This window comes from Artemia franciscana, chromosome 5, assembly GCF_032884065.1.
Source record: "Artemia franciscana chromosome 5, ASM3288406v1, whole genome shotgun sequence".
Taxonomy (NCBI): Eukaryota; Metazoa; Arthropoda; class Branchiopoda; order Anostraca; family Artemiidae; genus Artemia; species Artemia franciscana.
Genome location: NC_088867.1, coordinates 42,017,917 through 42,045,875, shown reverse-complemented (window position 1 = coordinate 42,045,875; position 27,959 = coordinate 42,017,917). Strand labels below are relative to the sequence as shown.

At 36.2% G+C, this 27,959-nt stretch overlaps 1 long non-coding RNA gene across 1 annotated transcript; it reads right to left on the bottom strand.

Annotated features, from left to right (window-relative positions):
- Positions 1–1,253: 1,253 nt before the first annotated feature.
- On the bottom strand, positions 1,254–22,794 carry LOC136027431 (uncharacterized). Its single transcript, XR_010617591.1, has 3 exons — positions 22,720–22,794; positions 17,509–17,733; positions 1,254–1,816 (listed from the first exon to the last, which is right to left on the bottom strand). It is a non-coding gene; the product is annotated as an uncharacterized LOC136027431 (long non-coding RNA).
- Positions 22,795–27,959: the final 5,165 nt, after the last annotated feature.

Sequence of the window (27,959 nt, the reverse complement as noted above, 5' to 3'; positions counted from 1 at the left end):
AAATGAACTTAAAGTGCTACACCAGAAACTATCCGACTCGATATATTTTACTATTAACCCTTTTCATGATCTTCTAAAATGTTTTCTAAAGTAACTTAATGTGTTATCAGAAGTTTGTTTTTGTGTGTTTGTTTTTATTCTCCGCTGTTTCAAGTGGGTCACAAATAAATTATTATTATGCCGTTAAAGGTGTGTACGTAAGACCCGGGTATAAGTATTAACGTCTTGACCGGCTAGTAGCTTTAAATTTATTCTCTATGAAAGTGCCCAGAAGCAGAGAGGTATCACTACGGCTGCCCATCAAAACCAAGGGGAAAGAGAGCGCTGAAATACTGACCTTTTTTTCTGCGTTAACAAAAGTACTGTTCTCATAAGACTATGCCATTTCATAAGGTTCAAAATATCAAACAGCTCTTGGTTATGAACTGTATGTAAGGAGTGACTCAGCCTAGTAATAACGGAAACTCTAAAACTAAAATTTCGATAACAATTGAATAGCCCCATGATAATAAACCATGATTCCGATGTACACCAGCCAACACCGAAAAGCTCAAAGATGACTTATTCACTACTTCGGGAGTTTACAATATCTGAAAGGGTGAGCTTAGAAAATTATTATAAGGTATTTGATTTTTTTTTTTATAAAACAGTAAAGGAGAAATTTATCCACCATTGCCGAATACCCCAACCAAGTCTTTCTAAGAGATCAACACCCATAGCCCCATGGACTACAGCTGGAATGCTGAAGTCAATAAAGAGGAAACATAACCTTTGGAAATAGTATAGGAATAGACGAAATGATGCTAAATTAGAGGTTTTTAAACTATACCGAAAGATGCTTAAAAATCTGATTCGAAATGGTAAAATTACATATTTTTCCCGAAGGTTTGCGGATTGCGGCAAAAACTTGGGATGTGATTAAAAAGTTACGCAACCATCGGCAAGTCCTCGAAAGCTTCCTAAATCACTTAATGTTCAGAATCAGCTTTTCTTGGATGAAGACCAAGTGCAACATCAGATGACTAAATTTTTTGATGAGGTCGGGAAAACAACGGCATTAGGTGTGGTTCCTTCTTCAAGTTCTAGATCTTGGAAGAAGTTCCTCGGTCCTTCCTGTGCAAAGTCGTTGGTTCTTGAGTCAGTTACTGAGCAGGAACTAATAATAATTTCATCATGAAAAAATTAGTCATCTGGATTCGACTGAATTCTGCCAAATTAATTAAATAATTTCTTCCCTCAATTATTACACCACTGTGCCACTTGGTTAACCAGTCATTCAAGCTCGGAATTTTCTTTCAGCGCGTTAAGTTGGTACGATTGATAGCACTATTTAAAGGAGGTGACCGGGAGGACCAGTTTGGATTTTGGCAGAAGTGCTCAACAGAACACGAATGAAATATGCTCCTTCATTTTGTACGACAGTCTTCGGACTTCAGCCTTATCCCTGCGGCAATATTCCTTGATGTGAAGAAAGCTTTTGACAGCATTACACACGAAATCCTTATTGGTAAGTTGTCGCATCAAGGTTGTAAGGTCCCACCCTATGGGGTGAGTAAGCGAATACTAGTGCTTTGAATTATGGTAGCGTGTCACTAGTATTCAATGTGCGAATAGGTTCACTTTTCTATCTACTATGGCAACAGTCTATCTGTTTCCTAAGGCCTATTATAAGTCACAATCTCTCCAGACAAGGAATTTTATTTTAGAAGGAGTAAGTAAAAAAACAGGTAAAAGAAATATAAAGTGGAGAGAAGTTGAGCTGGAGAGTTCTTTCTCCTTGATGAAAAAGTCCTTGCTTGGGCAAAGAAGTATAAATCTGGAAATAAAAAAAACTTACGTTAAATCTTGTAAATACACACGACAGGCTGTCCCTCGTATTAATTGAAAAGCTAGTATCCAAGAAATAATGGTGATCCAAGAGAAAAGTAGATAAGCCAAATAAAAGTAGCAGGGTTGTTATATCTATCTGTCGTCCAGAAATTGTGAATCAGAACTCCCCGAATATCGTTCTAACATTCGCTTTTAAGGGTCGCCCTCTCTGGTCCGGTTTAGTAATAAATTAAAGATTTGAGTTTGACTATAGGTTGAAGGTTATCTAACGCTCAAGGTAAATACGGGCAGACAAATAAAAATGGGTAAACAAGGGTTTGAAGGTGTCAGCCTGTTGAACTTGATCGTAGGTAAAGGTTACCCGTCTAAAAATAAAACTGGTAAATAATGGGTAAATAAGAATTTGAGGATGTCAGCCTGTCGTATAGTTATATTTCATATAGCTATGTCGTATAGTGTATGTTATATTATAGAATATAATATAAGACAATAAATAAATAATAGAAAGGGGCATCTCACAAGGTGTTTGTGGAGAAGCAATGTCCTGGTTTTCTTCATTCCCAACTGGCCAATCCATTGCAGTTTAAGCTTCTGGTGAGCATGTTCCAGTTGAATATAGAGTGCTAAAAGGCTCAGTTCTTGGGCTGTCCCTTTTCCTCATATATATCAACGACCTCTATCGACTATTTAGCAATTCACGATCTAATTTCTGTGTCAATTGTGCCGGAAAGGAGATGTTGTGGTTGGAGCCTTGGATACGCCTGGCCAACATGAAGAACTCTTTGCATTCGCCGACGACAGTACCCTAGGGACTGCAGCACCTGATGAATTATCCCTTATTATCAAGCTACAATTGATGACAGAAAAATATATCATTGGTTTGATGCAAATTTATTAGCTTTGAATGCAAAAAAAAAATCGTTTCTTCTTATATTCTCCAGCATAGGCGAAAGCTGCCATACAGTGGCAGAGCTTCAAACATATATCCCACCCAGCTGACCGGTTTGTTCGATTCCTTGGGGTACTTCTGGATGAAAACCTATCTTTCAAGTGGCATATGAGCATATTGAGTGGCATATTGAGTCAATGAGATTGAAGGTTTCTCGAGGCCTTGGAATTATTCGGAAGCTGAAGCAAGCCTTTCCTTTCTCTATCCTTCGTCTTTTATACTTCTCTCTTATTTACCATTATTTATGTTACTGCTCGTCAGTGTGGATGTCTACATTTCCATCTTTACTTACACCTTTACATAATCTCCAACTGAAATCTGAAAAAGTCCTGCAGTCTACCACCCATATTTCTGTTGAACTTCTGAAGATCAAAGATATTCATAAATTACACCTCTCTTTCATTGCATTCCAATATTTCCGTGGAGACCTTCCATCAAGTTTTTCCGGGCTTCTTGAGATTTTTAGAAATGTCAGTCCTTATGAAACTAGGAAGCGAGATGATGTACTAGTGCCATCCACCTCTGCACTGCTCTCTGACTTTGGTCTGATAGTTGCTGTTGGACGTGCCTAGAATTCCATTCCTGTTGGGATTTGACGGTCCTGTACTATAGGCTCCTTCAAGAAACAGTTAAAGAATTTTTTAATTAAAAAATTAAATTAAATTATAATATTGATCAGTTATTTATATTGTTTAATTACTTAGATTTAATTTATTTAATTAATTATTTAGATTAAATTTAATTATTTGGATTTAGGTGGTGTGAGTGTTGGACATTGATGTGTATATGTTTTTTTTTTTTTTTTTTTTTTTTTTTTTTTTTTTTTTTTTTTTTTTTTTTTTTAGGTAGGTGATGCGGAGACCAGTTGTACTCGGGTGAGGATTGGTGAGCAGAATCTAAAAATGGATGTATATTGAATATAATAAAAGGAACTTGAACATCAAAGAGTTAGCCTAAGAAAATTCACCTGATTCTTGAAAAAGAGGGCTGGAGCTCAAGGCCATATCCAAGCTCTGAGTATCGATTTTTAAAGCCCACTTTGAAATTTTATTTGATTCGTAAAAATGGAACAAAAATACACATAGACAAATTTTTGATGCGCTAAAGTTTTTTGTACCCCCCCCCCCAAAACAAAGTTCGTGGGTATGCTCTTGGGAGAAACACCCAAAAATCCAAGGAATATTCATGAAAATCACACCATCAAATACAATGTATCAAACAACATTACTGTAGATATTTCAACCTCCTAAATGTTGAATTTTGCATTTTTTTTTTGCCAGAAGAAAGATCACAGATGAGGGATTATTTGTCCTGTTTTTACTTCGTTTTCCCAGGGACACTAGTATCAAATTCATGGTAGTAGAAGATCAAGAGAGGGCTAATTCAAAAAGATATTCAAAGTTTTATTGTCCTTTATAATGGTCAAAAGGACTGGAGGGAAAATACCTCTCCTCCTAGTCCCTTTTTTCCCCCAAAGTCAACTGATCAATCTTTGAGAAGCCATTTTGTTTTGCGCAGTTGGAAGGTCACATACCTATGCCTTTTTGGATGAAATGATATCCACAGCCCCTAGGGAAAGGGCTTTAAGTTACAAAATTTGTCTATTGTTTAAATATAGTATTTGTTATTGGGATGTGTACGCCTATTTTTCTGAAAGAATGAGAAATTTTCTTTGGGAAGATTTTCCACGGGAAAAGTTCAATTTGAAAAAAAGACTCAATTTGACATATGGAGATGTTTTGAAGGAAATATCTGGGGAAAACATTCAGCAGAGCTGGAATCATCAATGGGATCTTTCCGTGGATGGATTTTCCACGGGAGAAATTCTCAATGGGGTAATTTTCTACAGGAGAAGTAATCCATGCGAGAATTTTCCTTTGGATAATCTTTTCATCGGCGGAGAGGGGCTGTTTCAGAGACAAATTTTCCACGGAGGGGGGATTTCCCGCATGTTTTTAAAAACAACAAAAAAAAACCTTTTTTTAAAACGAAAGCATAGTATGGAGAATTTTTCTGGCGGAATCATCCACAGGATCTTTTCCGGGGAAATATTCATCGAGGATGAAATTATCCGGGGGGTATTTCCCAGAGAGGGAATTCTACACAAGAATAACTTCCCATCGAGTAAATTTCAAGGGGGGAGTTTTCCATAGAGGAGGGAGCGAATTTTTACGCATTATTTGAAAATGACCAGAAATTCAATTAAGAACAATTTTTTTCAACTGAAAGTAAAGAGCAATATTGAAACTCAAAACGAACAAAAATTATTCCGTATATGAGGAGGGCTTTCCCCTCCTCAATACATCACTCTTTTCATTAAATTTTGACTTTTTGTTCCAGTTCGTTGATAACGACTCCTGAAAAACAAGGGCTGTTTAATTAGAATTAGAAACTTTTTTAAAGTACTAAGAAACTTTGCGAAAATGTGAGGGAGGGACAATAATTTTTTATATTAAAAAATGAAGATAGAAAAAACGGATTTTCCGATATACAGAGGAGAGGACAATACCCTCCCCCTCCCATGGTTAATGCCACTGACTCTACTATAATGCGTGCCAGATTATGCTTCGAAATGAAACAGAGCCAGCCAATCGAAGACAAGGTTACATTTCAATCTTTACTAATTAGAGGTCAATGTTACTACATTCCAAAATATCTTGTTAATTGACATTTTTCTTCCCAATATCCTGCAAATCAAATGAAACAATGAAAAAAAAAATTAAAGATGCTAAAATTAGGGAGTCCAGATGTAGGTCATGTTTACTTCGAAGAATCAAGGATGATATTTAGAGGATTTGCAGACTTAAAAGAAATAAAATATACGAAAAATCTGGTAAGTTTGGAAAAATATTTGGAAGCCAAGGTCCTAAAATCCCCCAGGAGCCTACCATAATTAATGAATAAAAATCGTACTCAAGGGTACAAAAATCATTTTATACTATGATGGGATTCAGTTAGAGGGGTCAAGGTCAATAGGGATTGTGTTTCACGGGAGTTGAGTGGGGTGGGGGTTGAGCTACATGAAGGTTGACTTTAACCGGGGTTGGCTGAGCAAGGGTTCAGTTAAATAGGGTTGATTCCAATGATACTTGAGTTGCACGGGGGCAGAATCGAATGAGGGTTGAGTTAAATGATGTTAAGTTGCACAGGGGTTGAGTTAAACAGAGGCTCAATTTAATGAGGGTTCAGTTGAAGGAATGTTTAGTTACATGGGAATTGTTGCACGGGGTTCAGACTAACAGGGTTCAGTAGCCCCCATACCCAAAGCAGCTAATTAGTCACTTTCTTATAGAATATTGAATTGAATCTGTGTTGATTCATCTGTATTATTCTTATATATAAATATACTAATTATTAATATCCCAAAGAAAGTTCAGTTACTAATAAGAAATTTAGGGTCAATGTACTTTAAAATTCTGCTGGACCCTTTTTAAATTATTTTTTTTTCTTTGCCTAGCTTAGAAAGTTCTCTTTCCTCAATCCGTCAAATATATAAATGTGATTTCTATATTCAGTTTTGCAATAACATATTTGCAGAACCGATTTTCCTGATGTATTTTATTCGAGGTATGGAAGTTTTTCGATGTAATTAGAAACAAAATTAGGAAGAAAAATGGCAGAATTTGCGACACTTTGGAGGCCATTTGTCCGAAACTTTTCCTTCACATGCGTCTAAATAATGGTTAAAGGCATTGTTCTGTTATTCATAAAACAGGTATAGAAGGAAGCAAGCAACTATTTCCAAAATTATCCTTGATGCGCATAAAAAAAAGCTATTGTATGATACGTTTAACGACTCTTTATTATTAAATCTGTGTTATTTTACGACGTGGATTTTTCTTTCTTTTTTTTATAGAAAATAATCCTCCAAAATATTGAGGAGCGTTGATTAGTGGAGAGAATACTAATTGTCATTCTTATGCTCGAAAAACATCCTTATATTTTCTTTCTTATCTTAAACATTATTAAACATCAAAATCCTTGTATTTTCTACATTTTTGTAAATTTGTACCAGTGACACATGCAGCTTCTATCGGTTGAAGCGTACAGTGGCAAAAATCCATGAAAATTTAGGGGGAGGGAGAGTTCAAAAACACATTTTTCAATTTACACTACTACTACTGCTACTACTTCTAACAACTCACCGCAACACCAAGCCGCCTAGGGCCAACACAGCTACAGATGCTCCTCCTCCATCCTAATCTATTCAAAGCCTCCTTCTTTACACCCTCCCAGGAAGTTACCGTTTCCATTAAATCTTTCTTTACGACATCTTCCCACCCAGTCGAAGACGACCTGCTTTCCATTTAACCCTAGACGGTTGGCCTAAGAGGACAATATTTGGCAATCTGTCATCCTTCATCCACAGAACGTGCCCTAGTCATCTCAACCTTTCTTTCATCATAGACCTAGGAAGCGGAAGTGAACCACATTTTTTGTACAGCCTTCTGTTTGAAATGCGGTCAGTCAACCAAATACCCAGAACAATCCGTAGGCAAGTTCTCTGGAAAACATCTAGAAGATCTTCGTCCACTTTTCTGAGCGTCCATGCTTTAGAGCCATATTTAACCACTGTCATCACTGTACCTTCCAATATTCTAATCTTGGTTTGCAGACTTATCTTCCTATTCTTCCAAACTTTTTTTTAGCTGTCAAAAACACCCTAAGCCTTGGCTATTCTACTTTTAACACCTTCACAGCTCCTATCATCTTATCTAATAATACTACCAAGGTAAGTGAAGCTGCATATCTGTTCAATCTTTTCGTTACCCAATGTCGCCTTTTCATCTTCACTTATTCCTAGCCTTGGTGACTTATTCATCTCAACTTTAATTTTCGAACCTATTCTAGCACCCTGAACTCGCAAAACCTAAGTTTATTCATTTTGTCCACATTTCATATAGGATGCTTAAATCACCAGCATAATTTAAGCCCTGGACAGTTTTTCCTCCATATTTGATTCTGTGGTTTCCCATTGCCTTTCCTGTGGTGCTTAAGACGAAGTCCATCAAAGTGATTCATATTACTAAGTAATTTGCTACCTATAGAGACCAAACTAATGCCTTGACAATTACGACACTCACTCTTATTACCTTTCTTTACAGTAGTTTAATTATGGTTTTTTCTTTTAAAATCGTTAGGCGCTTCCCGTTTTCAAAAATTGTATTCGTAATATTCAGTAGCTTATTTATAACCACAGAGCCACCTTATTTAATAAAGTTGTTTCCACACTATCAGCACCTGTATCCTTATTAATTTTAATCCTTTTAGTACTTTCGCTAATTCTTCCTCACAAACAAATCTTTCATCACATCCAATATATCACAAACTTTTTCCTTTTCCTCTGTATCTTTTCTGTAAATTCATCTCGGTTTAGCACATTCTCAAAATGTTCCGCCCAGCTCCCTTTAACTCCTTCCTTATATCTAGTTGTGTCCCCGTTCCTATCTTGAACTGGGACAACTCCAGATTCTAGGCAATTTATCCATGGCCTCGACTTCACACCTCCTTAGTTCATATTTTAATGCTATCTCCACTTTCTTTACATTCCTTTTGTTTTCATATGATCTATCACTCATATAATCCTTGTACAAGCCCCTTCTCCTCTGTATTAAACGTAAAGCTTTTTCACTAACGTTCTTAGCTGCAGTCTTAATTTTCTTCCCTAAGACACCATCAGCAACTTCACAAATTGTTTTTCTAAAATTATTCCAACCATCTTCCGCATTGTCAAATTTTAAACCCTCAAGTTTAGAATTCAACTGTTCCGGGAAAGTTTCTCTCAAATTCTCATCCTGAAGTCTACCTATATCACAACCTCCCGGGAGGTAGTTACCCTTTCGAAATATCAGCTTTGAATTAACCCTAGAAAGTACTAGATGGTGATCTGTACTTTTAACATCAGTAACAGCACTCCTATGTACCCTAATACCTTCTATTGATCCTGCCAGTCTTCGGTTTACTATAACATAATAATAAGGTTTGCTGTCTTACCATCACGTGAATACCATGTCAACCTATGGGCCATTGTATGACCAAACACCGTATTGGCTAAAACTAGATTGTTGTACCTACAAAATTATTAAAGTCTGTAGCCATTGCTGTTTTCTTTTCTTACAACAAATTTACCTAGGCTAGGATACCATCCATCGAAATTTCTAATAGCTTGGTTGCTAAAATCTTCAAGTAAATCGCCATATTTTTACCTGGGTCCCTGTCTATTTTCTCCTGTAACTGTAAGTAAACTTTATTTGAGTCACTAGTATCTCCGTCAGTCGGTTCATTAGGGGCATATAGTACTATAACCGATATCCTGAAATTTTTAGTCATAAATTAAGCAATTAGTATTATATTATTAATACATTCCCAGCCCAAACAAGACTTAGCAGCTTCCTTATTTTTCGTGAGCCTTATTCCCTGTCGGTAAAATTCTAGTTAATTGACTTCTTGCTATCTCAGAAAGGGTTTAGGTTAGGAAAATGAAACTTTCTGAGATGAATCTACAGACTAAAGTATGTCCCGGGAAGTTATTTTGAAGCAAGTACCTCCACTCCTTCTCTCTCTAGAGGGCCCTGAAATTTGCTTACATGACATGTCTATTACCTATTGAAATTTTGACAAAACAACATTCTACCTTAATTTTCAGTTACTAGTTGGTTTTTCTATGCCTTTAGTTCTGAAAATGCAATTCCTGTTATTTGAGTAGAATTTTTAGCCATATCAATGCTTTTTTTCAAAATTTAGAAAATGTATTTGCAATCTTTAAAACCTTATAAAATGGAATTGAGCAAAGTTATGAAGCTGAAAACAATTTTGTTTTACTTCAATTAAGCAGAAGATCTATTTCGCAAGGTTTTACTTTTATAACACACATATTTTTAAAGGTCATCAAAGGTCAGGGCCCTCTAGAGGGAGAAGGAGTGGAGGTAGTTGCTTCAAAAAACCTTCCCGGGACATACTTTAGTCTGTAGATTCACCCCTGAAATTTTCATTTTCCTAACCTAAACCCTTTCTGAGATAGCAAGAAGTCAATTAACTAGAATTTTACCCTCCCTGTCTCTGTACCCCATCCTTCCTGCCTGAGTAAACAAATTCTATATCAACTAATTGCATGCCTCCTACCCCTGGGATTTGAGTTCCCCTCAAATACCCCTGGTATTTGAGTTCCTGAAACGCCTCAGAAGTCCAGTTCGAGTCATATTTCAGATACGACTTGAACGAGGATCAACATATCTTCTCAAGTCTCCACCAAAGCGCTTAATCCGGCTTACAACTGGACAACAAGTAGTTCTTGGGACCTCCAGCATGAATGGAGGCTTTGCTCAATCTTCGGCCCATCTTGGTCACAGCATGGTTTTCATCCCTTGGCGATGTTTTTCTAGCAACAAGAGTCAAAATCCTGCACAGACAGTCCCAAGGCTATTACCTCCGATTCATTATCTTAATTTATATAGGGCTCAAAGTATCGTTTTTACAATGAAAACATAATGATATATATTTCAAATCCTCGCTGATCCCACAATAATTATACTAGCTCAACTAAAAGAAGAAAATAGTAAGAAGATAAAGAAGAAAATAGTCAAAGATGAGAAAACTTGAAAAGTTTTTAGTAAATAAGGAAAAAAACTCTTAAAAGAAAAAGAAAATATACCAGTTGGACCACTATTTACAAACATTTACAAATCAGGGAGATAAGACAAGGGTGCCAATCAGGAAAATGCAAGGTATGGCAAAGCCTTTTTTCAATTCCTTTCATAAAGATACCAAAAAAAAACAATTTTTTTCAGAATCTCGGAAAATTTTTACTTAAAAATAATAAAACAGCTAGATAAGGACATATTGAATGGATAGAGGGTAAATACACCTCCTCCCTAGTGTTAAACATGCAAAAGTGCCTGTTTGAGCAGCTAGATTGTAATTTTAGTGATTTTTGGCTAGTGTAGGGCTTTTTTTTATAAGAAACTAAGGTTTTGTTGCTGATTTAGTGTTTTTTTCAGGAATTTAGGGATTTTCTGATGATTTAGCGATTTCTACAGAAATAATCTAGTGAATTTTTGCCAATTTAATGTTTTTTTCAAGAATCTAGCGATTTGTTTTTACCTGGTGGTAGCCCAGAATCGTAGTTGTATTATGGGGCCTCCCTTACCATTGGTGGTATTGATGATTTAGTGATCTTTTGATGATTAGTGATTTATTTTAAAGAATTTTTTCTTATTTCGTGATTTTTTCAAGAATCTAGTGAATTGTTTTTACCTGGCGGTGGCCTTGAGATGTACTTGTATTAAGGACCTTTCTTACTATTGGTGGTATGATTGAAAAGCATGTTTAAATGTTCTCTTTAATAAAAATATTATTATTTTACACCATAGGATATATCTTGCCCCTTTTTTGTGTATATAATCCCTGGTCAATTCCAAGGCCATATACAGGGAGGTAGGGGGTTTGAACCCACCCTCAAAATGTTTATCTGAATCGTATAATCGAGATAAAAAGAATATAAACAAATTTTTGTTGGGTTTTTTTGAAGTTGTCGTACCCCCCCCCCCCCCATCCGAAAAAAATCCTGGACACGACCCTGTCTTGACATCAGTGTATAAAAAAAACAATCCGCGGTTTTGGCTAATTTTGTAAGTATGCTAGTGTTGGAAGAACTGTAACTGTTTATAGCTTAAGAAGTCAAAAGTAATTAGCGTCTTAAGCTAGCCATTTTCCAAATACCTATGAATGATCAGTGTAATTAACGAGATTGGCGCTATCATTAAGGAACTTCCGAATGATTAGCATTTAACCCTAACATTAAGTAATTGCCTTAATTAGTTTCTACTTGAATATCGACCCTATAGAATAATGAAAAAAACAAAATGAAGAAATACTAGCAACATTATTAACTGAGCAAACATTGTAAATTGGAAATTAACGCTCAACCAATGATAAGAGAAATAATATAATGAAAAGAGAAATCACCAATGCAACAGCACAAACACACTAAAAAAAAAGAAAAGAAAAAAAAAGAAAGAGAGACAAAAGGAGAAAAGGAAGACTGTTTTTCTACATTAGTGATTAATATAGACCAGCACTTGAATGAGGCCTAAGCCCTACTCATCCATACAATTACATAGGTCAAACAGCATAAGTCGTCAATAAGTATAAGTCGTCATTTACCAAACAATAAAAACAGTAAAGAGAAATAATTCAGAGGCAACAACCCAACACAAGGGCTCATCAGGAGAATACACACTTGCCTATAGGGTTTCGGCACTAAAGCCAATTTCTTCAGTAGGAACATATGTTGCTATTTGCTCTAGTAATCACCGTAGATAACTTCGAAGACCACATTGCCTTTCCATGACGAAAGTGTAACAGTTCAAAATAGGGATGAAACCTTTTAATCGAAAGTGAACAGATATAAAAATTTTTAACTGGATATTTCGAACGCATATATAGTATTCATCATCAACAGTAAAACTCTTTACTGCTGATGATGAACACTATATATGTGTTCGAAATATTCAGTTAAAAAATTTACATCTGTTCACTGTCGATTAAAAGGTTTCATCCCTATTCCGAGCTGTTATACTTTCTAGTAATCACCGCAACTCCTAGTGTACTCATTACTAAATTCAATTTTTTAATCAAAGACATTTTCTGTTTAATTCTCAATAGGCGCCCAAAGGTACGTACGGATGTACGGATTTCAGGGGATGTTTAACTTCATTAAACGATACATGAATGTCCAGCTTGTCAAAGTGGTGTTTACGATATCTCAGGAACAGCTGTTGGTATTAATGTGAAACTTAGAGAAAATATTGAGGGGGGTGTTGAACTCAATCAAAAGCTAATATGGCATTCTGGTTGTCAAAAGGACATATCTGTATTATCAGATATTAAATTAAAATCGGATATTATATATCTTAAGCCGAAGAGATGAAAAAGTTGACGTGTATTTATTATATTAACCGGTTCCATTGATTCTTGAAGGTCTATTGACTTAATAAAGTAAATAGCAAGCCAAAATCTTAGTGCAAAAGCACAAAAAGAGGCAAAAACTTTACGTGCAATGAGTTTATTGACCAATAAAAAATAATTTCAATTATGAGCGACCAGAAATTAATTAGATAGCTTTTTCCAAAAAAGAAGTTATTCAAAGAATTAACCAATACATTAAACCAAAGACGAGCAGAAACAAAGTAAAAAAATCAACTTAAAATGAAGATCACCATCATTGACTACATGAGACCAAAAACAAATAGAAATTCACGCAAATAAAAGACTTAAACTGAAAAAGAACAGAAATTACCGCAAACAGAACCAGAACTGTCATTTCTTAAGCCTTCTAAAGGCAGAATGTACGACAATTCACCGAAAACAAATTGTATTTAAACATTTTCTCTTTTATAACGTTAATAAACCCAAAATTTACAGAAGTTATGGGAAAGAAAGGTGTTGATAATTTGCCCATATCAACAACTCAAGTTCCAATATCGAAGAGAATTAACAAACTCAACAATGATGGCTCATATGCATTTGGTTTTGAAGCTCGAGATGGTATTTTCAAGCTCTACAAGTATATAATATATATATTAATATATATATATATATATATATATATATATATATATATATATATATATATATATATATATATATAGCTACTACTATATATATATATATATATATATATATATATATATATATATATATATATATATATATATATATATATATATATATATATAAAGTTTCAGGCGCACCTTTAGGTGGTGATACATATAAAATAGCGGACCGATAAAATCAATTGCAACCCCACGCCTAATCAGCTCCACCATCGCCTGTAAATGAATCAATGAACCAAATACATTTATAATATCATACGCACTAACAACCAAAATTTCTCCTTTCCCAACAGAATCTACCAATACCGAACAAAGGGATCTCAGTGCCTGGAAGCACCCAAGCTCCTGCTGAAAACCAAACTGGAAGAGGGGCATCTTACAAATCCTCTGAACATCATAAATAATCGACGGCTCAAAATTTTTTTGATAAAACGCTCGACACCGTAATGGGACGATTCGAATTACAACTAAAACTAGATTTACCATTTTTTAAATTGGTGTAACCACATTACACAGATTATCAGGCACCTCAATACACAGATTATCAGTATATCGTGCACAAAACCCATCGTATCCAGACGTTGAATTTTTCTTCAGTTTTCTTACTATACCTTTAATCATACCAGACGAGACAACAACCCTGCCCGTTTTTGGCATTGTCTGTAAAATACTTTCAATCTCTTTGTCAAATTCAACTCAAGGGTTACTATCAGGGCGCTTTAATTACTCAGAAAATTGACTAACCCACGCAGATACAGGAATAACTCCAGACCCCGGAACATCCGAAGGACTAGGACGTAGTTTCTATATCAAATTGGGATTTTCAGCGATTTTGTTAGCACTATTAATTTTCACCTCTGCCATGTGCAAACTTAGTTCACGGTTAAATTTGCGCTTGCAAAATATACGAACCGAATTCACAGCGCCGGATCTTGGCCTGCATCACTCGTTCCAGATTCTCAGCCAAAACTTCGAGTCAGAGCACTCTTTTTGAAGTAGAGGGTTTGAAGACCAAATGAGTTTTTTGGTTTTTACTCTAATACTCTTAACAACCACTGCCACGGACTCAGCACATTTCAAAGCATGAATAATTTCTGCACAATAGATATTTAATTGAAGACGGATCTCTGGCTCACTATAACTTGAATTTACCTGGAGGAGGTGGTATTCTTATCTTATCAAGGATCTCGTCACTAACTCGCTGAAACTGCGAGGGATCTGTTTTTTCCCATATTTTTCGGTTTCGCCATTTATGACTACGTTGAACATTGGGACCCTGGATAGGAACAGCTACGGAAATGGGTAAGTGATCGCTGTAAAAACCTTCCGAATTAACTCTCACTTCATAATTAGCGCTGCCGGAATATAGCACGTGATCCAAGTTTGTCGCAGTATTAGTAGCAGAAATGTACGAATACGGCTTGTCTTTTCGCAGGAGGGTAAAATATTCCAGTAACATAATTTTGATGAATTGCGCGCGAGAACACTTTTCATCCGCCAGATTACAGTTCAAGTCCTCGATTATTAGACAGCGAGACTTCTTTCGAGCGGACTACTTGACAAACTTAGAGATAAGTTGAACTGCAGTATGAAACCTTCTTTCGGAAGACTGATCCCCGTAATTTGTAGGCAAATAAAAGTTAATCACGACGAGATCGCTCATCCGAATACTAATAAAGCAATCCACACTCTTTATAATTGTGGTTGGGCGTTTGCAGATAATCGCTATACCTCCAGAAGGGCGGCCGCACACTTTTCGTCGGGTAGCTGGGGAACTGAGTAATAACCCATTAAACATATTCAGAAGACTAAACTTGTCCGGGGATAAAAATGTTTTTACAGACACAAAACATTTGATTTCCTTAACATCTCTTCTAGCAGCGGTAGCTTCTCTGACACTTTACCATTTAAGTTCCACGAACAAACCGAGACCTCAGTTTCACTGGTCATCACGAGCTTATGGTCTTCGTTCGCTGTATTTTCTATTTTCAGGGTATATAGACGGAGTGACAATGATGCCTATCTGATTTGCATATGGCACATCTCATTTTTTTGACCGGGAGAAGCCTTCGGACTATCATGCCCCTCCTCCCACAATGGGAGCAAATTTTAGAGTTTGGACAATTCTTTGCCAGTTGACCATCAGCTTGTTGGCATTGATAGGATCTACGTGAAAGAACACGATATAATTCGATTGGGAGCCATTCGTACCCCAGCTTAGGGGGATTTGTTAAAGCACAATGTATGTCCGCGTCCGAAGATAAATATAGCTTAAAAACTCGACTTATCCCGCAGCGTTCGACTTTCTAATAATTCTTCACTAAATCTGTGAGTGGCGCTTCGAATTCCTCGGGAACATGTTTAATAATGCCCACAAATTCTTTGGCCTTCACCTTGACTGACATATTCGCGTCAATATTTTTCAGTGAACCTGCAATCTTTTCAGCTTTATTTGAGCAGTTACCTAGGACACAAAGCTCAGACTTTCCTTGGCAGATCTCAATATCACCCGATTGTTCCAGACCAACCGCCGATTCGATTACATTTTTACGTGTTTCATGAGATGATAAGGTTTTCGACGGATTTTTTATTATTACGGCATGTGACGGGGGAGCAGGCACTTGCTTCTCATTAATAGAAAGGGATGGGATGGGCTGAGCAGTCGCGCTATGCATAATTTTGTCCAGCTTTCGGCACAATTGGTTAACCGCAGAAGTAATGCAAGCTCCAACTAACTCAGATGTCGCTGGGACTTCTTGTGGGTTATAAATAAGAAACTTTGGTAGCTGCTGCTTTTCCTTGCTACACTTTTGAAGCAATTTGCCAATATCCATGACATTATCTTCATCGTTTGCATGCTTGATACAACGCTCGTCGGGCACTACCTCCTCATACAATGTGTTTTTGGTGACAATAATATCATTGCGACTGAAAAATTTGCAACACGATTTCACTATCTTGTCGAAATTCAAAACAAAATTCAAATTCAACAAAATTCAAAACAGGACAGTGTAAGAATCTGATTGACATTTCACTGACGCAGAGACCTGCCTCGGGGCAAACAATATCCTTTATCTGAGATGAGCACTCGTCAGAGATGGTTTAATAATGTTCATAAGATATCCGGTTTTATATGTTATCACTTTGAGCTCTAAAACGCTACTGATACATCGCTATATAGCTATGGAGGAATATAGCTATACCTCCAGGGTATATATCCCCCCTAAGCCCTAGTAACAAAGGTTTTAATATATATTAAAAAGCCTTTCTACCTCCGTGTGTAGTTTTTCAATAATTTTGTTTATAACAATGCTTTTTTGTTGCTGTTGTTGACATCTTTCCAAGTAAAACTACTCTGCTAGAAATAAAAATTGTTTCCGGTATAAAGCAAACTACGTTCTAGCCTTTAGAAGGCATAGGAGACGTTAATCTTACTTTTTTGTTGTAATTTCTGTTTGTTTTAGGCTTGTCTTGATTATACATTGCATTTTCTCTTCGTTTTGGGTCTTGTGTATTTGTTGTTAGTGATTTCTATTCATTTCAAGTTTAAGTTACTGTTTCAATTTTTTTTCTGCTCGTTTTTGGTTTAATGCAGCTCTTTATTGATCTTTGAAAAACTTCTTACCTTGCTTTCAATAGTAACGGGAGAGCATTTTTCATTTCTTTTGCAGTAGTGAAAGCATGCTGAATGTTCTGTCAACGAGTCATTCTTGAGCATCCTACATGAACAAGCTTAACTGAGATTTAAATTATTTAATCATCATATTGAGAATGGGAAGTGCTTGTACAAAAAAGTCGCTTTAATTGATTTCACACTCAACAATAAGAAGAAGTGTTTGTTTTTGTGTGTCTGACCGTCCCTTTCATTTCTGAAACTAGAATAACTATTAATGATGGGATTTCTCGAGTAAAGGGGTCATTGAATGTAAAGTGGTGGGTAGCTGAAGAAAATTTTGCGTTTCTAAGTGGCCTCTGTCTAATAGGTAAATTTCTTAGTGTCTCCAGTAAAGAAGGAATGAGAAAATTGAAGAGTGCATAATATGTTCTTGATAAGGCTTGACGACTTCTACGAAGTCGTTTTCACGGTATTTCAGATAGCAAAAATATGATATTTACCTTCTTAAATTATTGTTCAAATGAGCTTAGGTTTCCTCAAAATTCCTGAAATGGCACTGGCAAAACCGCTCGACTAGAGAGTCAGCTCTACCTCATTAAGACCAGCATTTTGAATGTACAGTACTGTGTCATTAGCTAGATCCCGGCCTCGCTTTAATTTGATTCCATTGTATATACAGGAAATATATACCCTCTAGTTAGTTCTTCTTCAATGATGCGGTACACCTAAACAATCAAGAACTCTGGATGGGTTGCATTTTCTTTTATTTTACATTTTATCTTGTCTCTAGGGATAGAAATAAGCTGATTTTGGGAATTCCCAATGGTTACCTCCTTTTCAATAGAATTTGCTCCATTTTAAACGAAAATTTCCTGCATTTTTATCATTTCCCATTCCTACATTCAAAAGGAAAATAGGTCCTTGGAAGTCAAATTTGGTCTCATTTTTATACTTCTTCGCAATGGGAACACGGGTTCTAGGCCCCACCTAGACCAGCAATCAATTTACCTCCTTTTCAATTGAATTCACACCAATTTATATTAATATTTCTGACATTTTTACAATTTCGTATAATGAGCTTTAAGATCAAAACAGGTCTTGTGAAATAAGAATTTGATTAATTAAGGAATAAGAGTTTAATTGTATTCCATTTTCCTATACTAACGATAAAATGTAACAATTTGATATTTAGTCAATGGTACGATATCATCATCTAAATAATTTATATTATCTTTATGTTTTCTTTCAATAGCCTTAAAAAACATACTTTAAAATTTCTTTTCGAAGTCGACTGTCTTGGAATCAAAACGCTTAGGTGCAAATGGATCAACCATTTCACCTTTAAAATCAATAGTAATAAAAGTTTCCCTTCCATATTTAGTTGTAACGCATTTCATTCCTACAATCGAGAATTCATTCCAATGTCTAAATCTTCTTTCCTAATATTTTGATTTTATTTATTTTCTATTTTCGTCTCGCTTAAAAGTTTCTCCATTTATTAGCTGCTAATTTTATTAAACAAATTTCTAAATCGAAAACATAGTATATATTAGCATATAATTTACTATCAATGACCTCCATGATTGCTTTTCACGAAAAATGTCTTAAAAAACCTCCCCGCTTGACTAGTGGACGCTAATACGCCCTATTGTGCAGCAATCAAAGTTAAAAAAACCTTGTATTAAACAACCAAAAGTAAACAAACCCTATTATGTAGCAACCAAATGAAGAAAACCCTCCCTATTTCGTATTCTGCACCATATCTTCTAGAAAACATTCCCTTTTTACGCGCACCTTGGTCTTACCCTAAGGGGGTCACCGTTAAACCTTCTTCGCCATCTTAAATCATTAATAGAAGAAAAGATTAGCAGCTATGAGAACCCCTAAAACTGTTTAGTGAATACTACTAATAAAATATCGTTAATAAATTATTTTTTAGGGGGATCGGGTCATAGAAGGCCAGTTTGAGTTTCTACAATTTTTAGAATAAAGTATCGCTAATAAGTTTTTTGATTGGGGGTAGGATTCAGGCTTATCTAATCTTTGAACTATTTTAGAAACCGTCATATAAAAACCTTTTATGCCCCCAGGACATAACATACAACACTTGCCCCCATGCTCTGGGGGATTATTTTTTGGGTGTTTTGGGAGGGGGAGCGTATCAGGCCTTGGAGGACCAAGGGTTTTTCCACAAGTTTTGGAATAAAACATCATTTGTAATTCGTTTTTGGGTGGAAGGGGTAAAGGAGGGTTGGGCCGAGGAGAGTCAGTGTGAGTTCCAATAAGTTTTGGAGTAAAATATCTTTAATAAGTTTTGTGGTGGGGTGGGGTTTGGGGTTATCTGATCTTTGAACTATTTTAGAAACCCTCGCATAAAAACCTTATGTGTCCCCATAGCATAACATACAACAAATATCACCTGTTCTCTATGGGATTGTTTGGACCCTGGAGTTTTGTTATTTAATCTTTTGACTTATTTTCACAAAAGGTTTATCTCAAAAATTTAATCGGGTGGATTTTGGGTAAGGAGGTCAGGGGGACTAGTTGCCGTCGGTCCCTTTTGACTCTTAAAATGGAACTAGAACTTTCAATTTACAATAAAATCAGCCTCCCCGAAGTTTATGTGACCATTCCTTCCATAAGAGCCTTATATGCCCCTGGGTTCTGGGGGCCTGTGATTTCCCTGGAGTTGTTGTTACATAATCATTGATCTATTTTGAATAAAATGGCAATATAAAAATTGTTAGGACACATTTGGGGAAAACAGGATTGGTGAGGGGGCTAGTCGTCATCAGATCACTTTTGACTCTTAAAAAGGGAACTAGAACTTCGAATTTCTATTCATAAGAGTCCCGAAATTTATACAACCACTTCTTCCTTAAGAGCCTTATATGCTCACTTGGCATAAGTTACAAGCATTCCTCTGGGTTCTGATGGGGGAGGATTGGAGGGGTATGTTGACTCCCGAGTTTTTCATTATCTATTCTTTGGACTATTTTCACTTTTAAAAAGCTAACTAGAACTTTCAATTTTTAATCAAATGGCCTACCTCTGAAGTTTATAGGACACACTCTAGATTAAACCTCGTATGTCCCCGGGACATAGCATAAAATGCTTGCCCCAGGGCTTTGCGGGGTTTGTTTCGACCCCGGAGTTTTTCTTGTCTGATGTTTGAATTATTTTGAGAATAGTGGCTATCTCAAAATTTTTATCAGGTGGGTTTGGGTAAAAAAAGGCGTGGGGGAGGCTAGTTGCTCTCCAATCTCTTTTGAATCTTAAAAAGTGAGCTAGAAATTTCAATTTCCAATCAAATGAGCCTCCTCTGAAGTTTACATTAGTACCTTCCATAAGAACCATATATATCCCCAGGGCATAACTTACAACGCCTACCTCTGGGTCCTAGGGGGCTGGGGTGTTTTTTTATCTGATATTTAAACTATTCTTAAATTTTTGTCGAATCCATTTGAGCGAAAAAGCGTGGGGGATAGTTTCCCTCCGATTACTTTTGACTCTTAAAAAGGGCACTATAACTTTCGATTTTCGGCCGAATGAGCCCCCTCCGAGTTTTATGCGACCATCCCCTTCCATATGAAGTGCCACTGGAAAAAAATAATAAGACATTGGAACCTTAGGACCCTTAGGGTTGGTTGTAAAAGGCTAGTTGCCATCAGGTCACTTTTGACTCTTCTGAGTGGAGCTAGAATTTTCAATTTCTAATGAGCCCACTCCGAAGTTTTTACGACAACTTCTTCGATAAAAACCTTATATTAACCCAGAGCATAAGTTAAAACCCTTCTTCCAGGTTCTAGGGGGGAGGGGGTTTGTTGATCCTGAAGTTTTTGTCATCTGATCGTCGGACTATTTCAAACTAAATGGTTATCCAAAAATGTTGATTAGATACATTTGGAGAAAAAGTGTGTGTGTGTTTGTGTATGGGCGGGAGGGGGGTAGATATCCTCTAATCACTTTTGATGACTCTTAAAAAGGCAACTAGAACTTTCAATTTCCTATCAACTGAACCACCTCTGAAGTTTTAACGCCACCCCTTATATAAAACATCATAAGCCCCCTGGGCATAACTTACAACCCTTTCCCTTGGCCTCTGAGGGTTTTTTTATCCCAGAGTTTGTGTTGCTTGATCTTTAAACAATTTTGATACAATTGGCTATTTCAAAATTTAAATCGGATGCAATTGGGGAAACGCCCAATGGGGGAGGGGCTATTTGCCCTCCGATTGCTTTTGACTCTTGAAAAGGGCACTAAGAATTCTGATTTACAATCGAGTGAACCTCCTCCGAAGTTTATACGAACATCCCTTCAATAAAAACCTTATATACCCCAGGGCATAATTTACAACACTTATCTGCGGATTTTTGGGGAGCTGAGTTATCCCTAGAATTTTTTTTTACATGATCGTTGGTCTATTCTAAACAAAACAGCTATGTAACAAAATTTGATCGGATGCATTTGGGGAAAAGAGGGTTGGGAGAGGGCTAGTTGCTATCGGAATACTTTTGACTCTTGAAGTAGGAATTGGAACTTTCAATTTCTAATCATTTAAGTCCCCTCCGAAGTTTATATGAACACCTCTCCCAAAAAAGCCTTATGTGCCCCCGGGGTACAAATTAAAACCCTTCCTCAGGCTCTGGGGGGAATGTAGACACCAAAATCTCTGTTATCTGATGTTTGGAACATTTTTAAAAAATTGGCCATCTCAAAATTTTTATCAGATGGGTTTGGGGGAAAAGGGTGGGGGAAGGCTAGCTGCCCTCAGATTTCTTTTGACTTTAAAAAAGTAAACTAGAACGTTCGATTTCCAATCAAAGGAAACCCTTCTGAGGTTTATACGGGCACCAATTCCATAAGAGCCATATATGCCACAAGGGCATAATTTAATATGACTGTATCTGGGCCCTGGGGGGTTCGGTTCTGTGGACACCAGAGTTTTTTTTATCTGATCTTTGAGCTGTTTTTAACAAAATGGCTATCTCAAAATTTTACCGGAAACATTTGGGGAAAAAGAGCGTGGGGGGCTATTTGTCCTCTTATCACTTTTGACTCTTAAAAGAGTACTAGAACTTTCAATCTCCAATCAAATGAATCCCCTCAGTAGTTTATACGATCATCCTTTCATATGAAGTGCCTCTGGAAAAAAAAACCATTGGAGCCTTATTGCCTTAACTATAAGCAACGCTATAGCGTTGCCTCTGATAAACATGTCAAATTTGTCAATAATTGGCGCCCTTGCCACAACCCCTCCCCTGAAAAAATGCTCTAGATTCACCTTTGCACTGACCAACATTGGCCCATTGACCAACCCATTAAGAAAACTGCTTGACCCTCAAATGTATTGACAGACAGGGACAGACGCATTTGGCTATTTTTTAACTACCTGCAACAGCAGATTACGTCATTGTATAATGAATCATTGAAGAAGTTCAGGGGACAGTAATGAGCCAGTCAAATTACTCAATTTACAAACAAATAGAATTACTGCCGTATGACTATCGAATTCGGTACCGAACGGGAACCAAATGAACTGACTAAATAACAGAATTTGTAAATAGGTGGAAATTCTATACAGACAAACACCAAAAACAAGAGAAACAATAGGGCCTTTTTTAAGACAGTGGGAAACAAATCAGAATGAATATTTCGGCCCTATGTCCAAGGGCCGTCCTCAGCAATACAAATAAGAAAAAACAACTTACGAGAGGATAAAATCAATAAAACTAAAATGAACAGTTTTTCAAGACAGTCCCAGCATCCTTACCTCAGTGAAGTTCAACCAGGACTGAAAAATAAATTATTATGAAACGAGGTAATTCAATGAAATGAACGAAAATGATTTAAAACAGGTTTTTAATGCCAGCTTAGCTTTTTTCCTTCCTGTGGCGGATTTGATTTCCTCTCTAGAGTCGTCTTTGCACAAATTTTATTCATCTATTTCCAACACAGACGAAGTTAGGGCTTGTCTTATTGATACACTTTACAATAATAAAAAAAAGGCTAATACTACCGCCAATATAAAACCAGATAATTTGTGTGACCTAAGAATTCTATCCAATCTCCGCAAAGATCCGTCCATTATTATAACTAAAGCAGATAAAAGCAATTCTTTGGTTGTCATGGATACGAAAGATTACGACACAAAAATTTATGCCCATCTAAATGACAAAACTACATATAAAACTATAACCCACGACCATATTGATAAGTTTGCTAACAAAATTATAAAAGAATTAAAAAATCTAAAACAAAATGATAAAATTACTCCACGATTATATAATAAATTTTGCCCCCAAGGCAGCTTTTGTCCAAAATTTTATGGTCTACCAAAATTACATAAGCAAGGCATTCCTTTAAGGCCAATTGTAGCTTGTACGAAAACCCCCGCCTCCAATATTGGAAAATGGTTATGTACAGCCTTCAAACCTTTGCTTTTTTCTCAAAAATCTTATATATGTAATTCGGTCGATTTAGTTGAAAAACTCAAAAACGTAAACATTTCAGAAAATACAATTATCAGTAGCTTTGAGGTTGTGTCTATGTATACAAATATTAATGTAGTAGAATCGGAGAAATTATTAGAAAATAAAATAAATGCAAATTATGACTTAATAGAAGTTTCAGCAACAAGATTAGATTGCGATGTTTTAATGACCTTGGTTAAACTTTGTAACAAGTATTCAATTTATTTCCAATTCCGTAATAATTTCTACCAACAAATAAATGGCCTAATAAATGCGCCTCTTTCCGGGTTACTGGCAAATATTTGTGTAGAGCATATTGAAAATTGCACATTAAATTCATATTTTTTTAATCATATCTTTTGGGGACGTTACATGGATGACATAATTTCACTTTGGAACTATGGAGAAAATGAACTTAGGTTTTTTTTAGATCACCTTAACACATATGGTAGGAATTTACAGTTACCTTAGAAATTGAAATTGCAAATAAAGTCTCATTCCGAGATGATCTAATTATTCGTAACTTAGATGAACTCAATTTTACTATTTACAGAAAACCAACACAAAGCAATAGATATTTACACTTTGGATCATACACCCCCCATAAGTTAAAAGAGGTGTCTAATATTTCTCGTAGATCGTGCCCTGAATATTTGTTTTGATTCCTACATCACAGCTGAACTAGACTTTATCAGGGACATACTTTTTGGAAATGGGTATCCTCTTTTATTTATTAATAATACAATTAACCGTTGAGTGAAAAGACACTCCCATAAACTCAACGATAATTTACCATGTGAAAATCCCGATAAGCCCCAAAACATAATTTACCTCCCATATATCCCAAAAATCACTAGAAATCTTAAAAAAGTATGCACAAAAAAATAATCTGTATGGTGTATTTACCAATAATTTGAAAACCATAAATCTCCTATATTCTGGTAAAGAAAAGACTCCAGTTACTCGCCAAAGAGGTGTCGATCAAATACCATGTGACTGTGGCAAATTCTATGTAGAGAGAGCCCACCAGAATTTCGAGAAACGCCTACTACAACATAAAGATGATATCACCAAAGCTCTGAATTCTAATAATATTACTTCTGTTTCTTTTGATTCTGCTTTAAGTAGCCATGTTTTCGAAAATCCTAGCCACAAAATACTTTTTGTGGCTAAATAGTTCGTGGTAACGAACTGTAGCAAGGAGCGACCCGGCTCAATAGTAACCGAAACTCTAAAAAATGGATCAAAATCAAACCATCAAAAGTTACGAGCCTGAGAAAATTTGTCTCATTTTAAAGAATAGGGGGAAACACCCCCTAAAAGTCATACCATTTTTTTTCTCAGGAGTCATCGTATTCACACCATCTAATTCAGCGTATCAGAGAACCCTATTGTAGAAGTTTCAAGCCCCTATCTACAAAAATGTGGAATTTCGCATTTTTGCCAGAAGACAAATCACGGATGCCTGTTTATTTGTTTTTCCCCAGGGGTGATCGTATCGACTCAGTGGTCCTAGAATGTCGCAAAAGGGCTGATTCTAACATAAATTAAAAGTTCTAGTGCCCTTTTAAAGTGACAAAAAAATTGGAGGGCACCTAGGCCCCCTCCCACGCTCATTTTTTCCCCACAGTTACCCGATCAAAATTCTGAGATAGCCATTTTGTTCCGCATAGTCGAAAAACCTAATAACTATGTCTTTGGGGACGACTTACTCCCCTGCAGTCCCCGTGGGATGGGCTGCAAGTTACAAACTTTGACCTGTGTTTACATATAGTAATGGTTACTGGGAAGTGTACAGACGTTTTCAGGGGGATTTATTTGGTTTGGGGAGGGGAGAGTTGAGGGGAGGGGTTACAAGGGAGGATCTTTCCATGGAGGAATTTCTCATGGGAGAAGAGACTTTCAATGGAGGGGGCGAGGATTTTCTAGCATTATTTAAAAAAACAATGAAAAAATAAATATGAAAATATTCTTTTTCTACTGAAAGTGAGGAGCAGCATTAAAACTGAAAACGAACAGACATTATAACGCATATGAGGGGTTTACCTCCTCGTAACACCTCGCTAAAGTATTTTTAGTAATTACAACTACTTATTCTATGGCCTTTGTGATTCAGGGTCATTCTTAAGGAATTGGACAAGATTTAAGTTTAGTGTAAAGAGCGAGGTATCGACGAGGGGTTAGACCCCTCATATACGCAATAAAAACATACGAATACAGAAGTTCGCTACATAAGTTAATTCGTAAGTTACGTATATTTTTTACTTATGAAAACTTTCGTAAAAAATTAAAAGTTATAGTTGCCTTTTTATGTAATCAAAAAATTGGAGGGCAACTAGACCTCCTCTCTCGCTCCTTTTTTCTCAAAATCTTCCGATTAAAACTATGAAAAAGCCATTTAGCCAAAAAAAATAATATGCAAATTTTGTCTTAATTATTTATGTGCGGAGAGCCAAGATCAAAACATGCATTAATTCAAAAACGTCCAGAAATTAAACAAAAAAACAAGTTTTTTTAAATGAAAGTAAGGAGCAACATTAAAACTTAAAACAAACAGAAATTACTCCATATATGAAAGGGGCTTTTCCTCCTCAACGCCCCGCTCTTTACGCTAAAGTTTTTTACTGTTTTAAAAAGTACAGTTAAGAGAAAGAGTCAAACAGGCAGTGTGGTCTTCTTCGTTATTCGATTTTATACATAATTTGTATAGAACCACTGAATCTACATAAATTGGTTGGGGAGTGGAAATCAAAGACATTCGTTAAATCATAATATAAGAAAATGAGCAGAAAAGAAATTCAAAACAGGGAATCGTTGCTTCGCCCTAATGGCCATTTCTACCGAAATATCCGCCTCCAGCTAAAATTTATCCGAACACCCAAAACTTCGGGGGTATTACGCCACTCCCCCTTGCTCGTACCGTATTATTCTAATGGCCTATTTTCAATTCAAGCATACTCACTGGTACAAGTTGTCATTTTTTTTCTTTAAACAGTTAAAATAAACATACTGTTATGCCTGTTATTAGATAAAATTATACTAATTATTTTACACGGGAAGTAACAATAATTAACGTAACCGCAGATTTTCCTAGTTTAAAACAAAATCAAACCCAATGAACAACCATTGCAATCCTTATGCTGAAAATTTGTCAAAATAATAATAACTATTTTTAACTCGTTTGTTGACAGGAGAAATTCTACTTGGACTTCCAGTTGTGTTTCCTAAGAAAAGTTTATCGCGAGCGAACACAGGGAAATAATGTTTAAAAGTTTTTTCTCGACGAAAAAAATCCCAACTTGCAAAAAAGCCGTGGGAGATTGCAGAATCTGCCCCCAAACCAGTGCTTAAACACTTTAAAGGTTTATGTTTTGGTGAAAAATAGCATTACTCATCCAAAAATAGACATTTAAGAAAAATGAAAAATTACGGTTCTACATTAAATCTATTTGTATCAAATAGCTCGTTGCAACAAACAGTATTTAAGGAGCGGCTCGGCATAATATTGACTTTTTGCACTGATTCCCAATATATACAATTTGGGCCTTGGCGTATTCCCCCGACTTATTTCCCCTGAAAATTCCCTCCAAGAAAAATCCCACCCTGGAAGATCCTTCTGAAAAAACTACCCCCAGAATAATTATCGCCCATAATCCTTCTGGATAATTCGAGATGTTCAATAAAAGGGAAATTCAAAGTATTTATTACTGTTAAAGTGTATGTACCAATACTTGTCAGTTGGTTAGTAGCTTCCCACTTTTTCAGTTTTCTTTCGAGAATTGGATTCATTGGATTCAGAGAAGTAGGTTTCTAATTGGACCACATTCCAGAGGCGCCATTTAGACCAAATATTGGGGTGGGCATGAACTCCATCTTGCCCCCCCCCCTGACTCACTTTGTGTCGCGTAAGAAAAAATGCGGGTTTTGGCAGCACACCGGTCGAATATTCTAAGCAAAAACGCATTTTCAGCATCCGTATGTTGCTTGGAAATGTACTGTAACCAAATGTGGAACTTAGTCACACTGACCTCTAAGATTAATTATAACATCAAAGATCACAATCAACGAGGTTAAGTGATTAAACTTAAAGTGGAAAATTCAACCAGACTACAGGCTGGCCTTCCTCAGAAAGAAACTTCCTTGTTTAAGTAAACAATATGTCAGTGAAAGTAATCTTCATTAACATGCTGAGGGTTGTAACTAAAATCTCGGTTCCTTCAGCAGAAATCTTTCAGATCAAATATATTTACAAAAAGGAAAAACATAACAAGAGAAAAAAATATTGCAACACTCAAGGTAAAAAAGGGAACCGCCGAGGTTTCATCTTTCAAAATCGTCAACAAGCTGGTTGTAGTCCAATGTTTTACTAAATTCTTCTCTGCAAACATCAAAAGGAGGTGACTGAGACAATCGTCACCCTGCAGGTAGTTTTTCACTATTTCTAAGCGAGAAAACAAACGCTCATTGCTCGCTGTTAT